The sequence below is a fragment of the Equus caballus genome, chromosome 16, assembly GCF_041296265.1.
Source record: "Equus caballus isolate H_3958 breed thoroughbred chromosome 16, TB-T2T, whole genome shotgun sequence".
Lineage (NCBI taxonomy): Eukaryota > Metazoa > Chordata > Mammalia > Perissodactyla > Equidae > Equus > Equus caballus.
Window position 1 is genome coordinate 31,291,009 of NC_091699.1, and position 16,666 is coordinate 31,307,674.

General features: G+C 40.4%; 1 long non-coding RNA gene across 2 annotated transcripts in view; it reads right to left on the reverse strand.

Annotated features, from left to right (window-relative positions):
• Window positions 1-16,484: 16,484 nt before the first annotated feature.
• The window catches only part of LOC111768308 (uncharacterized), a 45,526-nt gene continuing 45,344 nt past the window's right edge, over window positions 16,485-16,666 (reverse strand). For both annotated transcript variants that reach the window (XR_011427243.1, XR_011427244.1), the window contains one exon: window positions 16,485-16,552. This is a non-coding gene — a long non-coding RNA (uncharacterized lncRNA). The remainder of the gene's footprint in view (window positions 16,553-16,666) is intronic.

Here is a 16,666-nt window from a genome sequence, read left to right on the forward strand (position 1 = left end):
CTATCTTGGAATTCACATCTGCTGACTTTTAGAAGAATATGATTTAGAGTGATGAAGGCTGCTCTGGCATCTATTATGTGTTTGTCCTCTGGTTTTTGGTTTCTGGCGACATCACCAAATATTTGCACGTTGCTCCCAGTTGATGATGTTGCCAGATGTTTCCACTCATAAGGGCCACTTGCTTATTAGGCTGTATGTATATGTCAGCATTCTGCAATATTGGAAGCGCTTACTTTCAAGATGCTTTACCGAAAAATTTGGAAGATAGTTGCTCAAGGTGACTGAGCAGGATTTTGTGAAATCAGTGAATGACAAAAAGTCAATTCCTATTGATAAAGTTCTACTTCAAATTAGCAATGTACCATAAAACTTGACAAAAGCTGTTTTGGCATTAGTTGGCGAACATGCCCAAACGGTACCCAATCTCTGGACAGACCTTGCAAACCAAATGAACCCCACCACCCTAACATCACTGCAGGCTTGTTTTAATTGAAAGCTCTGAGGTTGAGTGAGAGCGATCCGGGAAATACAAATGCATTAGTGTGAGAGGCGGCTGCGACCTATGCCTGAGGGCTTCACACACACAGTCATTTAGGATCCTCATCTCCCAAGTGCCTTGAAATGGTGGGAAATTATGCAGGCGGGGCATGTTGCAGCCTAATCAAAAATAGACTTGTACAGTTGTCCCCCTGAGGTCACGTGTTAGGTCACCCAACACAAGCAACAATATGCGGAGCCATCCAAAGTGTCGATTCACCCCATTTGTATGTGGTCTATGATGGATGGATGAGCAGAGATTAAATGAGACCCCTTTCTCAGAGGCTAACATAAGTTACAGTGCCACTTACATGTCAAGCCTAAGTATAATATTAACATATACATTGATCCTGCGTTTTTTGAAGAAGCGGGAAAAAAGGATTTCTAATAATATGCTGCTGCATACAAAATTTATCTAAGTAAATAATTATTTTTAAACCTAAGATTTAGGCAGCTTTAGTATTCCACATTATGCTAATGTTTGACAATTACTAAGTGTGGGTATCAGCCAGTGGTTTTTTTTTTTTAAGTTTAATTTAAAGCAATTTGACACGGAAAGGTTATTACTTTAGTTGCCAATAAAAGCTGTACTTTTAACATAAGTGTACAGTAGGCCCTAGGGTATGTGACTATTATCTTTTCTGCAATTATGTGGTGTTCTACATAAATGTTTTAAAAAAACTTAGAATATCAAAAGTACTAACTTAGATACAATATGAAAGTTGAATAGAAAGAGAAGTGAAAACCTGATTATTTCAGACAGAACATGGGTTGAGGTTTCCTCCTAGAGGTTATATTGGGAACAGCACCAGCTGGCTTTGAATAAATTAATTCAAACTATATCTTAAAAACACACACTTAGCAACCAGAATATCGATTTTATGAACATTCTGTCTTGAGATGCAGTTGTTCAATTTCACAAGCTAAATGCCATTAACAGTAAGAGCAAGTCTATGAACCAATTAACCTATTTTCTGGAGTTGCTGTGCCACCAAAATAAAAAGAACATTTCTCAGATGGTATTTGCCATCCTAAGCTTTCATATGTCCCTGAGAAAAGAAAATAATTTATTGCCAGTAACTGGGTAATCTAAACTTTTTCTCTTCCCTTGATCTTTTAGGAAGATAGGACTATAACAACAAAATAAAATAATAATATTTTGTTCTTAAAAAGACAGAAGGCAGCCCTGCGCCAGCTCACCTCCCTTCACCTTTTTACATTTATCTCTGAGGTGTTCATATTTAACTAATGGGGGAAAGTCAAGGAAAAGAGGCTAGAAAAGAATTTAATCAATCGCTTCTGTCAATTTTTCATTATTATGAGATACTCCCTTCCTATAATAGGAAATCACTCAAAAAAAGTAAGGCCAGCAAAGACAGGAACATTCACCCAGCCATCTGCTTAATAGGAACAATTTAATCCATCAAAGGAGGCCCAAGTGGGGCCCCAAGGGAGATATGGGGCTGGCAAAAGCAGAGCCTACACCCCGCCTATGAGGATTGACCCATGAGAATAAAAGTTGCAATTGGACAAATATTTTTTTTAAATCCTACATAAATTATGATTATTATTTTTAACATTACATTTTTTTGAAAATGTCTATGTCCCTGACCCCGACCTAAACACCTTAAAAGCATCACCTTATTGTCCTTCAAAGTAACCCAAAGGGGTAGGTGCTGTTCTTACGGGCATTTCCCATATGAACAAACCGAGGTCCCATTGATAGTGGTGGTCGTACTAGGAGTCCAACCCCAGCCAGCCTGTCTGCCCACAAAACGCCTGACCTTATGACAGTGAGGCAGTCTGCAGCACAGACTTTCTGCATTTGAATCCTAACTTCGTCATTCCCAAGCTAAACTACTTCTCCTCTGTTTGACTCAGTTCCCCTAACTGTAAGTTGGGGATAATAATTGTACTGACCTCATAAAATTGTTGTGAGGCTTGCATGTGTTGATGCATATTAAGCACTTAGAACCTGGCTCATAGTGTGCAGTCATTAATAAATACTAATTAGTATATTATTGTTGCTATTCAGTACATACCTATTAGCTCCCTTTAGTAAAAAAGGTCTTCTATTCTTGTCTGGGCATTTTGAGAGACACCCAAGTAAATAAGTCTTCTGGGAACAAGGTCAGAATGTAACTCAGATACAGATGGGATATGTTTTCAAAGAATCTTCAATAGCAAGCAGTTTGTTTTTCAAGCATCCTCATTTATTGCCCCAAGTCAGTGCAAAGGAGACCTATTTTAAAATTGAGCGACTTCTATTTTGGCTCTTTCTCAGTGCCCCTGAGGGTCTGCTCATCATTTTGCTGAGGCACCAACTTGGATCTCATTAGCAGGTTTGTGAGTGAAAACAAGTCACTTGCTAGTGAAAGTGCCTAGCTACCGCCCAGCATCCATCTCACAGTTCATCCTTATCAACAGTAATTCTCACCTGAGATCTGAAGGGATTACTTCTGTTTTATTATCATCTCTACCTCATTGTATATAGAGAATCATACAACACGGAGGTCTTTGCAGATTTGTGAATACATGGGGCTACTATAATCCCTTAGAATTGTTTGACATCTATGTCATGAATATCACTTTATCCCTTTTGATGTTCACAACAAAACTATTATAAAGATGTCATTGCACACAGTTTCAAAAAAGAGGAAACTGAGGCTCAGTAACTGAACCACAATGGCCCATCTGTACCAAATACACATCTCAGCTCCTGTCTCAGCTTCTCCACATAGCATGCCAAACTAACAGAGAAGAGCCTGGCCAATGCATACATGAGACTTTCTTGCATTTTGACCTTGGCCGTAAGCCTTGCCTTCCACCTTTCGTTACTGTCTCTCTTCCTTTATGGATGCACCATGCTGAACATCTTTTATTTTTGCCTTCCTCCCCCTTGTTGTAATATCATCACAGTCTTCCTTTGAAACAGCCTCTTACCCATTCTCAGTCCAGGTGATTTATTTAGTAGGACTAACCTATGCCCAGCTCCAAGATTAGGCATGGGCACCAGGTTTGGTCAATCAGAGCACATATATCCTGGCAAAAGTGACTGGTTCAGGGACTGGCATGCAACCCAAGCCCAACTATTGTTCAATGTCCATTGGAAGCATTAGGAAAGAGAAGCTGTCTTTATGCTAGGCTTGCTCCAATTCTAGACTACAAGCCTAGAGTATTTGGAGACTCTAAGTGAAGAGAACCTACCTGAGAATAGAACCATCAAAGAGGAAAGCAGATCCAAAATTGAGAAAGAAAGCAAATTCTTAAATCATCATTTAAGCCCCTGGATTCAGCCATGCCTGAAGCAATGCTATCCCCTAGACTTTTCAGTTGTATGAGCCAATAAAGCCCTATTTTAATTTACATCAAAATGGATTGTGTTTCTTGGTCTTCTCCCTAATACCCTCATCAACACATCTCTAGATCCATGAACACACTGCCCTTCTTCTGAGTTGTGAGCTCCTTCAGTGTGTATTTTCTGTAGACAGTGAGGGTCTGGAAAACTGAAGGGTCTATGGTTTTTCTTTGGTCATTCCTGGCACATTTCTCTGAGTTCTTAGGCAGTTTGGCTGATAAATAACAAACACAATGCTTTGCCAAGCCCACTCCATTTCTTAAATAGGAAAGCCACATTTTTCTTCTTTCCTGTGCATGACCGAGTGGGGAAATAACTCAGGTGTCATCTCTGCTAATGAGAACATGCTTGGCTGCCCCACTTGGACAACAGTAGGCTCCATGTGGAAGGGATCCACCAGACGATGAGTCAATAAAGCCGCTTCGTTTCAAATTTGAGGTCTCTTTACGCCTGTGTGTATGTACGGAGAAAACGGTCTTAAGCTGGGACTCCTAGGATGGCAGGAATATGCTTTCAAATTGCATGGCACTGGCTGCTTCTCCTATAACATCATTTACATCTACTGGGAAACTTTCTAAGTTCATTCCCCATCAAATCAAATAAACAATGTTTATTTGCAGATAGGATTCTGGGCTGGGAATTGGTCATCCAAGAAGACAACTTACAGTCCAAAGCAAGGCAGCCAATGTCAGAGGCTGCAAATTTGGGCTTGGTCAGCTTGGCCAAACTAGGCAACTATCCTTCTACCTGTGGCCACCGGGAACATTTCAGAGAAACAGGACGTGGCAGAGATCAAGGCAAGAGGAGAACTTCAATGTAGTGAACACTCAGAGTCCTCCAGGAGAAAGCAAAGGCCGCTTAAAGATGGCCTGAAGTTCAGAGATGGAATCTTTCAGGCTGGGAGAGAGAGTGGTTGTGTGGTGCATCAACTTCTCAATCAGACAGCCGTGGGCTCGGATCCAGACTTGGTCATGAGCTCCGTAACCTGGGGCAAGTTATTTCACTTTTTCTAACTCTCAAGTTTTCCCTTCAGCTAAGTGGGACTAATAATGCCATGTAGGATTGTCATGGGGATTAAATGAATGAGCCCCTGCACATGCGAATCACTGAGGACACTGCTTTGCATGTGGAAGTGTTCAATAAACATTAACTCTGCCATCAGAACTAGTCATAATCACCACAAGAACCAATTGTATGGAAAGACTTCTCCAGTGAAGACATTTGAAAGAATTCAAGAACAATATAGTTAAGAACTTGGGGGCCTGAATTTACATAATTGTAAGAAGCCATTTCTAGAAGGGACAGAAAATCTCACCAGGCCTGGCAGAACTTCCAACCCAAACCTACTTCAGGCTGGCAGTCTGAGCTTCTTGTTCTAGTATCCAACCCCGAGAGGGCTGAATGTGGCAAAAGAAACCAGGCAGGGTGCCCAGTAAGTTTTATTAGTCAAGTCAAGAGGTAGCAAGACCTCAACTATGTTATGATCAGATTCTGGGCAGAACAAGCCGGGTTCTCTGTCTTTGTATTTATTTTCTTTCACTTTAGTTTCTGGGTAATAGATCCTTTTGAAAACACTCAAATTTGTCTTGGTTTCAGCAGGGGAAAATAAGTTCACACTTGAGGCATAAGATAAAGGGATTAGCGCACCTACAGAGGACAGCCAGGAGTCCATGAAATAGAGCTGTCAAGTGTAGCTGCAACATACAAAGATGTGAGAAGAGAGGGAAGGAAGGCTGTTGTCACCGAGTCAGTCTCATGAGGGGATTTTCTTTGTCAGTACCAAAGTTTGCTTCCTTCAATGTTTTCCTTAGTGATAACAGACTGACCTCTTGTTGAAATGACCTGCCACACCCCACAAGAATTTCTTGGAAGGTTTTTGGAAATAATACAGCTGCCATGATAAAGTCACTTTTATCCCTTCCTTTATTTGCATGGAACTAGATTGTGAAATTGATAGTAATTGCATTATGGACTTTCAAGGGAGCTCATATGACATAATTCTTTGGGCTTAAATTGGGTCCATTAACAATGGTCACAATATTATACCTGTTAAAATATTAATAATCATCATCTTAGTTTTCAAAATAAGGAAGAAATATGGAATTCACTGATAAAATTTGGGAGAGGTAGGATTTGGGGTGGGGAGCAGATTGACTTCATTCAACATAGGAAGAGGTCCCCAAGAGTGAATTGAAGGTAAATTCTTTAATAGAAAACTCTATCAAATTAGGACACTAATCCAAAACAAATTAGCCCCACTGACCACCCCCAAATGGAGGGAATGTAGCAAAGGAAGGATGACCTGAAACTGATAAATGCTCAAGCCTCACAGGACTGTTTCCTCCACATTTGTCTATGTCCTGAGTGACAATAAATTATCTTGGTTATTGATCAAGTCATTAAGGAAAGGATGGAAAAGGAGGAACCCAAGAAGAAGTCCTACATAGTTTTTCAAGAAGTCACCCCTTACCAACAAGAATGATATTAGCAGATAAACTATTAGCTATTCTTGGCTGTCAAAAAACCTTGAATTAGGAAGTTCGGTGAAAACTTGGTCATTCACTCTGAATATAAGTAAGTCCAGCACATAGTTGGAAAAAGTATCCACTCCATGGTTTGATTTGAGAGGCATCTGAAGCCATGCCACCTCCAAGTACCACCTCTTGATCTCTTTTTTTAGATCCGGTAACTAACATTTTCCCTTACCTCCCCACCCACTCCCCCACTTCATCACCCACCCCCACCTCCACCCATTCTGAGGTAAGACATCTTATTTTCAAGCACATGCTATTATAATGCACACATTTTGTCCAGGAGGGATTAATATGTAACCCATCGCTACAGATTCATTAATTTATCAATTTAATTAGTTGGTTAACTCTTCTATGGTTCAATTTTCATCTGTAAGTTTGGAGATAATAATGATATTTACCTCATAAAATTGTTTGTAAATTAAAAAAAATAATTCATGTCGCGTCTGAAACTCAGTAAGAGCTCAATTGATGTTGGGTCATTTTGTAGTTGTTGCTATTATTTGTAGGTGATAAACTGAAAGTCTCATGGTTATGACTGTAGAATTGAAAAATACAGAAGTAACAAGGAAGGAAAGTTCTGGAATGCAGGGAGCTGCCATTTGAGCAATACAACACAGGGATAGGGACCAGGGGAAGTGGGGACAGGCAGGAAGGCAAGGGGCCTTGTATCCCTTTTCTGTGACTCTATTTCTGAACACATGTATCTTCTCCAATCCCAATGTATCCTCTGAGAAAGGAGAAAGGAAAATAATCTCTTCAAATTTCATTAAATGGTTCACAGGCCACTTTTTTTTCCCTTGTAAGTAGAACCAGCCTGCACTATTTAAACGCTCCTAATGAAAGATTTTCTCAGCTCTGTTAATTAATGTCAATCGCAATGGTGGTTTCTGTTTCAAATCCATTCTTGTTCGCCACTTTACCCGTACATGATTCTAGAAAAGGCTGCAGCAGCAAAGGGTGACCCCTAATAAATAATCTCCAGGCAAAATGGTTTGGGTGAATTCCTGAGGGTCCCACTGAAGTTTGTTTATTAATCTCATACTGAAGAACAACATAAAAAAGTGAGAGACAGGCATGTAATGAACAACCTGATGCAAAAGCATGAAGGTGGGAGGGTGTGACGGGGAAAAGAAATGCACTAAAGTGCATGTGTTGGCATATCTCACAGCAAATATCAAGGTATGTACTTAGGATCCAGTTATGCCTGGATTATTGAAATGGCTAACAGTAGGAAAGATACCTACGTAAACATCATTCATCTCCACCCATTCATTCATTAAACCTGTTTCACTGGAAAGACAGACATCCAAGTGAATCATACAAAAGAGACAGATAGATAGATAGATAGATAGATAGATAGATAATGGTACTGGGTGATAAATACAAGAAGATTTCGTAAAGATGAGATGACAATTCTGAATAGGAGGACTGATTTATTTAGTGAAGGGAGATTGTATTTAGTTTTACTCTAAAATGACATGTAGAACTAAGACCTGAGGGGCATGTAGCAGTTAGCCAGGGAAAGGTTTTGAGAAAGAAGGCAGCAAGAAGAGTATTTGTCTCCATTGCACTGAAGCAGATTTATTCTGTGACACCCTGAACACCAAGCAGCAGCCAAGGAAACCTAGCAGTCACGGGAGGACAGCTCTTGATTGAAGGTCCTGGTCCTGTCTTTGGAGGCAGGGGAATGGCAATATTTGGTGACTATAAGGTGGGAGCAGGTGGGGCAAGACAGCTTCAGCTCTTCCCTCAGTTGCTAAGGTCACGGCTGTAGGTGATGTAAAATCTGTGGATGAGAATGTCTTTCCAGAGTTCTCATCTTGGCTCACACAGGAAGAGAAATGACCTGCAGCATTTGCTGTAAGACAGGGAGCTGACATGTAAACTTTAAGCTTCAGAGTAATGATATCCCTCCACAAGTGTTTATGTTACAGTCGCATGTGGCTTCGGAATGAAAACCAAATGGCAAACAATAAAAGCCTTTCAAGACACCAATTCTGGCAAATAATCATAATCCTGAGCTCTTTAGTAAAAGCAAATGCTTCTTCTTCCAGTAAGTCTTGTGTCCCTGAGTAGTTCCAGAGATCAGCAAAGGCCTTCAGGGTCCTGGACTTGCCGATAGCCAAGGAGATGGCAATGAGGATTACTTCAGCTCCTTTACTGGGTGCTCACCCGGCCAGCTGCTTTACAAACCAAGAGTTAATGACTAAACACACAGACTCTGGAGCCAAACTGGCTATATTGAATCTTAGCTCCAACAGTTGACAGCCAATGAGATCTTGAGCAAGTTATTGACTTCTTTGCTTCAGTTTCCACATCTGAGAAATGGAGACAGTAACGGCATCTACTTCATAGGGATGTTAGGAAGATTAAATGAGATACATCAAAACTAGTACATGGGACATGCCAGAGCAGAGTTTGCCATTAGGAGGGTGATTGCTAATTCTCCCCACACCCCAATGAAAGTCCTATTTAACAAAGAAGGTTCAGAGAAAATACGAAAGCTGTCCAAGAGCACACAGCTAAGTAAGGGGCAGAGCTGGGATTCAAACATAGGTTTGCATTGCTCCACATTTTTTCCACTGACTATGCTATGTTCCCTGTAAGCATTGGCAAGTGAATGTGTGTGAAGGCGAGCAAATGACTAGAAACTAAGGTGGCTCAACTACCCATTTTCTAAGAAGACAGGTTGAGAATTTACCAGCAATGATTCCTCCTCAAACCATCTTCCCCACCAACTTGTAGCCCAGCTCCTGTTTATCCTCCAGTTCTGAGTTTAAATGTAATTTCTACGGAAATCCTCCCCACCCACTGCTCTGTGCCCCTGGTCTAGGTTAGCTCCTTCTGGTAAAAGCTCTTAAAGTCACCGGACTTTTTTTTTTCTTACTGATACTAATCAAAACTATATTGAAATATTCGTTATGTAATTATTTGTGTAGACTCTATTTCTTCCAGGAGAATGTAAGTTTCATGAGCGTAGGAACCAGGTCTATCCTAGTTGCCTATCTATCCTTAGGTCCAGTGCTTGGCATATAATAGGGGTTCAATAAATACTTGGTGGATGAATGGACCTTTGGTCCAGGGACAATGTTATCGGGAGCCATGGATATAAAGGTGAGTGGATACTGGGGCTCACCATACTGGCAATAACACAATGATCTTGTTACCAGTGGCAGAAAAGTGACTGTAAAGTCAGAAGTTAAATTACTTATTTTTTCCAATATCAAAATAAGGTCAGAGGAAGTATTTATTAACCATGACTTCTCTGTTAGGCACAGAGGAATTTGAATGCTTGTGTGTATTTTGTTGAAGGGTATTTATTTTGATACTGGTTTGACTACTGAACCAGTAAACCAATAGATTGAGGTTGTCTGTCCAGAAAGTTAAATTACGTCAGTCCCCTGGAAAGAGTCCAAGCATCCACATGCTCCGATTTTGGAATTTGGAGTTCTAACTTAATTCTTAGCCCATCTATACCAATGGGTTTTGAGCACTTTTTAGTTAAATGTTAAGCAGGTGCCCATCACATTAACAGATAGAAGCAGCACTGTTCTCATTTAAGCCAGAGTGGGTCCCCTAATATCCTGCCCTGTCCACCCCCGACCTCCAAACAAGATCATAAGGCAGCCTCTGAGGAGGCTCTTAGGAACCCTCGAGGGTTCCAAGGAACACTGTTTGAAAACATAGCTGACACTAGCACTGATTTGACTGACACCTTCAACACCAGTTACCTGCTTCTGTGCTGAGGTTACAGTCAACCTAGGCTTCTACCAGGTCACAGCACTACACCTTTACCGCAAAACTCTGAGGTGGGCCCATCTCTGTCTGAGTCAATCCATAGAGCCATTTGAGTGTCCACTAATCATTTTAGCTATAATCCCTACCTTAAATTCTTTCTTCTCCTCACAACTTGAAGTGAAGAATTTGTGGTGTCCCCTTTTCAATTTTAGGTATGGAGAGGAAAAAGACCCATGAATATACATTTGCACTTTGTAGAAAAGTACGAGATGTATCCAGCTCAAATAAGAAAGGATCCTGGCCTCGTGGAACATGCTGGTGAATTTCTTTAAGTGACTTCATTCATTCACTCATTCTGAAAATATTTCTTGAGCCTACTCTATGCCACTGAAGCCCTGAATGAAATGTGCAAGTCTACACATTTCATTCGTTCTGCTGGTCATGGCAACATACATTCATCGTGTGCCTGCTTTGTGAAAGGCTGGCTAGATACAATGGGAGAAGTGGCCGAGAGCCTGCCTTCATGAAACTCACAATCTTGTCAGGGAGAAAAATTATTTTTAGTAAACAAATCAAATATAAAATTAGAAGTAGTAATGAGAACTACAAACACACTAAACCGAGTGCTGGGACAGACTGTGACAGGATTTATAAACTAGCTAAAATATTTCTGGAGCTCTACCAATATAGCACTTAAAACCTGTTGAAAGTCTGAGAAACAACTTTTGTAGGCAGTACAAATAGACTGAGTGCAAACATCCCCTTCCGTGAGCTGAGAAGAAACTATAGGCTCTGGGTGAGCCTTAGACTCCAGCACTTAGTAGAAAACACAAGAACCACATTTCCAAAGCCATCGGTTTGGATTTTTTGAAACTGCTGCTCAGGATAATTTTGAACTATTATTATATTGGTTTTACCATGTCAGTCAATCTATGTAAGTTATCATTCAGATAAGTTATAGGATATAGACACAATTGAAGGAGGGAAAAACAATTCATTTGGCAAAAAAACAATGGAGTCGGAATCAGAGTTATGTAACTTAGGGTAAGGGTATACAATTTAGAATGCTGCAACTAGTAAGAGTTTCATAGACAAAATCATTCCTGGTGGGAAAAGTGCCACTTGGATAAGCCAATAGAAGCAGAGGATGCATTTCAGGTGGGGAGAAGAGTATCTATAAAAGTACAAAACCTATATGTCTAATCTATCTTTCCATCTATGTGTTTGTCCATCCACCCATTACTGTTTCAGTCACTCTTCTAAGAGCTTTCCATACCTTACCTCATTTCATCCTTACGACAATCAATAGGTAACAAAAAATTCATTATTACCCCCATTTGTTTTAGGTTGCGTTTCTGACAAAAGCCTAAAGCAGCAATTCAGGTATGTTAACTTATTGGGGCAAGCGGGGCCCGGATAGGGTGAGGAGAGCGAGGCATCTAAGCCACAGAACTTGGGGAGGCACTCATTCTCATAGTTGTGCAACTCTCTAGACCTTGACAGTGAATGTCTTCTTAAATTTTGTGCTCTAGATGCTTCATTCTCCTCATCCTAGTACAGATTATGGGGCAAGCACTTGAGAACAACCTGTAATGAAAGCAGTGAAGCAGGATAGTGATGGCAAAAGAGTCGAAGGAGAATGTGGTCCCAGGCATAGTCTAGCCGTGGTCTCATCCATGGCAGGAGTGGCGTTCTGGAGCACAAATTGCACCACAGAATGGTGCACGGGAGCCAGACTTCAGACCCCCTATACCAACAAGACATTGACTGCCCCTGAGGAGGCCACAAGTAGAAGCTGTGAGCTGCAGCAGCTGGTGCTGGATGCAGTGGTGGTTAAAGATGACATGGAATGAGGCACGAACGGCATCTATCACATCATTTTGAAGAAGACAAATCTAACATCTATGAAGGCAGCAAATCTTTAATTGCCACGTCTCTAGGGAAGTCCTGATGTGTAGCATTTGCCAGTTTTCCTGGTGTAAATATTCCTTCCAATGTTGATTTTGAGCTTCTAACATGATCCATGAAGGTGGAGTTGGTGAAAGATGCACACAGTCAGCTCCGGCTGACTCCAGCACAACACTGCATAGAGCTTGAGCAACTTCACCGGACTCGGAGGGGAACCAGAATTTGATCTCAGGAGTCTGACTCCACACATCAAGCATATCCACAGTGCCAGAGAGCAAGTTGTTCCTGTAAGTGGCTGGGTAGTAAATCTGTTCTGCTTTGCAGTCTCTGTCGCAGCTATTCAATTCTGCTCTTGTAGTGCAAAAGACAATATATAAAAGAATAAGGCTCTGTTCCAATAAAACTTTATTTCCAAAAACAGGCAGTGGGTCAGATTGAGCCCTTGGGTTGTATTTTGCCAACATCTGCTACAGATGTTTAGTTATTTTTATAATAAATAACATCTGCTATTTGATTATTGAGCAGGGCTGGAACTAGGGTGAGGCAAGGGAGGTGCCTAGGACACACAATTTAAGGAGACACTTCTATGACCCTGAAAGCGAGTGCCTTCTTAAATTTTGTGCCCTAAGTGCCTTTCTTGCCCCACCCTGGACCTGGCCCTATTACTGAGTCATCTGAACCAGATTTATGGATGTATTGATCAGAGTTCAGTTGTTCAAAACTGAACCCTTAAGCAGAAAGGAATTTAACACATGGAATCAAGAGCTTGCAAAATTGTTGGAAGGACTAAAGAGGCAGGCGAGGCAAGACAGCCAGTCTACCAGAGGATCTTCTACATGTGCCTCACTCAAGAATGTGGGGAATCAGTTGGGAGGCTGTCCATGGAACTATTGAGTTCAAAGATGCAGTGTCATAGGCATGACCCAGGATCAGAGCCACCAACACTGCGACTCTACCCCCAAGAAGTTAGTGAAGGGCACTAGAACACTGCTGCAAACAAACCCAACATCTTCAGGCTCATGCTTGCCAGAAGCAACAGCTGAAGCCACAGGATGATGCCCCTGCCTTTCTCCCTTCCACCTTCCAAACAGCACTTGTGTGGACCTGTGTGAACTAATTTTCTTCCAGAACCATAGCTGCAAAAGAGTCTGGGAATCATAGATTTTAGCTACCCAATTGATGACACTAGAAGAAGAATGAAACATGCTAAGTGACAGCTGACCGAATCCACCATAGCGGGTATCCTAGGAAACGCCTTATTTGATGAGAGCTTAAGGGGACCCACCCAACAGGCATGAGACTTCCCCACCATAATTCTGATCCCAACCAGATGTTCCTGCTGGTAAGGGAAACACAATTCCTGCCCCTCTCCACACACACAAACCTAGGATGGGATTGGTGAAAGGGATCAGAAGATTATAGCTGAGGCCTAGAGGATGAAGGTGTAAGATGCAGGGGCAGAATTGCAGCAAGGGTAAAGAATTAGATCAAGGAAAACCAGGAGGGCTCACAGCCAGTAGGAGAAGGAATAAAACTAGGAGTCCTACAGGACGATAGAAGGTTGGCAGTTGCTAAGGGGTGGATGCAAAGGGAAGGCTGAGAAAATGTCTTACGTGGGCCCTTCATCTTAAGGGAACCGTTGCTGTGTGGCCGCCATATCTATTACTCATGGAGGAAAAATACTGGCGTCATTCCCTGAGGTCGGAGATGTGTGCAATTAAGTAATACTAAGCGTGTTACAAATACACAGTGCTCCACGGACTGCAATTCGTAATCATTTCCATGGAAAAACAAAATTATGAGTCAATAAAAATGGAGTTATTTCTTTTTAAAAAACGTTTTGTGTTATGATATACATATATACAAACATATGTTACATATCTGTAATTATGAATTATAATAATGAAATACTCTTGAATCCACCATGTCACTTACGGCTACAGCTGAAGCTGCCTGTGTGTGCTTCCCCTGATATTTCTGACTCCTCCTCTTTCATCATCCCAAAGTTTATGATTTTTATCCCTTGCTTTAAAAAATATACTGTTTAATCACATATATATGCAACCTGAAATAATTTCAAGTTTGCACTCTTCAATTTATTTCTAATTGATAGAAATTAATGTTATTGTTAAGAAATGTTTTTCAAAACCTATTTATCAGAATTAGAAAATGAATGAAGTCTTGGGCAGTTCCAAAAGGATGGAAAAAAGAAAAGCTGCTATCTTCCATGAACACTTAATTCACCTTGTAATTTGAGCAAGTTTTCAATAGGAAAAAAATAGTTTAATCATAAAATACTTTTAGACTGCTAGCTCACTAAAACAGTGGCTAATTTTTTAACTGTTTTTCACAATGGTGAGCCAGTCGCAGAGTTAATGAAATTAAGCTTCCTTCATTTCTCTCAAATTCCCCCTACAAAGACGAACTGTAACGTACAAAATGCAGCATAAATACATGGCTGGTTTTCAGGACTTGAGCCACCACTGATTTGTCACACAGCCTCTTAACAACATATTTATATTTTGCAAAATGTGTAATTTTTTCTAGCCCCTGAACAAATATATTTACATAACTGTGTCTAACGAGAAATTACATTTAACTTCTCAGAAATGACAATAACTAAAACCTGAACTGCCAATTCCACTTCATTAGTGTGGTAGAAATGCATTCCAAATGTTAATAAAAATTCCAACATGCTGATAAATTAGAGCTTCTAAGGAGCATGTGACACCTTGGTTAATATATTCAACCTCAATTATATTTCTCTTCAGCACCCTGTTATCTGGAACCTTTGCTGGCAATCAGAGGTGCTGTTTTTCAGCGGCCAATTTTCTAGATAATGTAGCTTATCAACACTGTGGGTAAACTTGCCAATGGAATCAGGCGGCACTGAACCACACACACGCTAATTGCATCCCTTTTTTATGCATATTTACAGACTGTCACTTCAAAGAAATCAGTGGCCCATTGAGGCACCCAGTTAGCTGGAAGAATTGCCTCTTGCAAATGAAAATTAGCAAACAAGCTAGTGATAAATATGAAATGAACAAAGTATAAAAATACTGTTTTGTTCCGAAACTTCCTTGTCATCCCAATTTATACTCCCAAATAGAAGGAGTTTTGAACATAGGATGTGCCTTTTGTTTCAAATGAAGACAGAAAGAATTCTTCCTTAAACCCACTAACTAGGTAAAAGCCTATTAGCTCTTCCCTCTTCTCCCACGCCACCCCCACCCCAAATTTCTATTCACATAAACAGGTTATTAAATCCCATATTAGATTTGCTTTAGAGTTTGAATAGACAAATGACATGTTAACACTTCAGAAACAATTAACCCTGGGAACTTAATTAAGTTCTTCTGACTTTAAGGAAGCACATTTCAAAATAATGTGTCTAAACTCTCCAAGTTTGCTCAAGAATAGAAATGCTTTCCTTCTCTAAAGTATTCATAAGTTCTACTTAACAGCGGAAAGCTTTGCCTGGCTATATAAGGGTAAAGGTTATGGTGTTATGAGCCTGCTGTAATTTGACTCAGAGTGACTATTAAAAAAAAAGACAAGCATCAAAAAATAACAATAACTGAAAAAAAAATTTCCCCAAAGCCCCAAACACTGGCCATATATAAAAGGGAGAACAATGTGTGAGTAGGTCTTAGGAGAGCCACACAAGCAAACATACTGAGATATGGGCAGTGTGTTTGTCTGAAAGCCTTTCTTTGCTTTTTAGAAGAACATTTTGATATGTTTCACCACTACAACAATGTTTTTAAGGTAACATTAGGTTTTGGAAAGCAGGTCATTTTACTATAATTTAAAATAAACCACATACCAATTAAACTATAAATACTTTGAAAAGTCTGTGCCAAACTGAGCAATTTAAAGTGGCAAAATTCAACAAATAAATGTCACTGAAAGTCTTAGCTTACAGCTAAGGTTCAGTGATTATTTGATTTGGGGTACTGAGCATCATTCCTGTCGTCTGTCACAGTTTCAACAGACTCCTCAATTCCTCCCACTAACATTAGATATACAATATCATCTGAGAATTTTTGTTGTTGTTTTTTTTTAACAGAGCACAAGCAACAACATAAATATTGATACAAACACTGGGAAAACATTGCTATTTTAAGAAACACACTACACCTACATGCCGACTGCTCGTTTCTTACATGAGAAAAGCAGGGTTCTTTGTAAATTAGCGCTCATCTGTGTGCACTAATTTAGACAATTGTTTTATATCACTTTCCAGATTGAAATATAATTGCGTGTTTATATGTCTGTCTCCCTGCTCGGACTGGGAACTCCTTGAAGACAGGAAAACAGTTTCCTGGGAAGATGAATAAGACATAGATTCCACCATAAAGGAGTTCATGGTGAACGGGGGGCGGGGGGAGGGGAGAGACACTTACTTATGCAGCATCCTGTAGCAGGGAGAGGAACAAAGAGCTACGGGATCCAAAGGAAAGACCTGTTCAATCTGCCCAGGGGGATTGAGAAAGAAATCACACAGTCATTGACATTGGAATCAGATCTCGAAAGATAAGTAACATTTCAACCCGTCAGGGAACGGCATTTCAGGCACATTGAACCA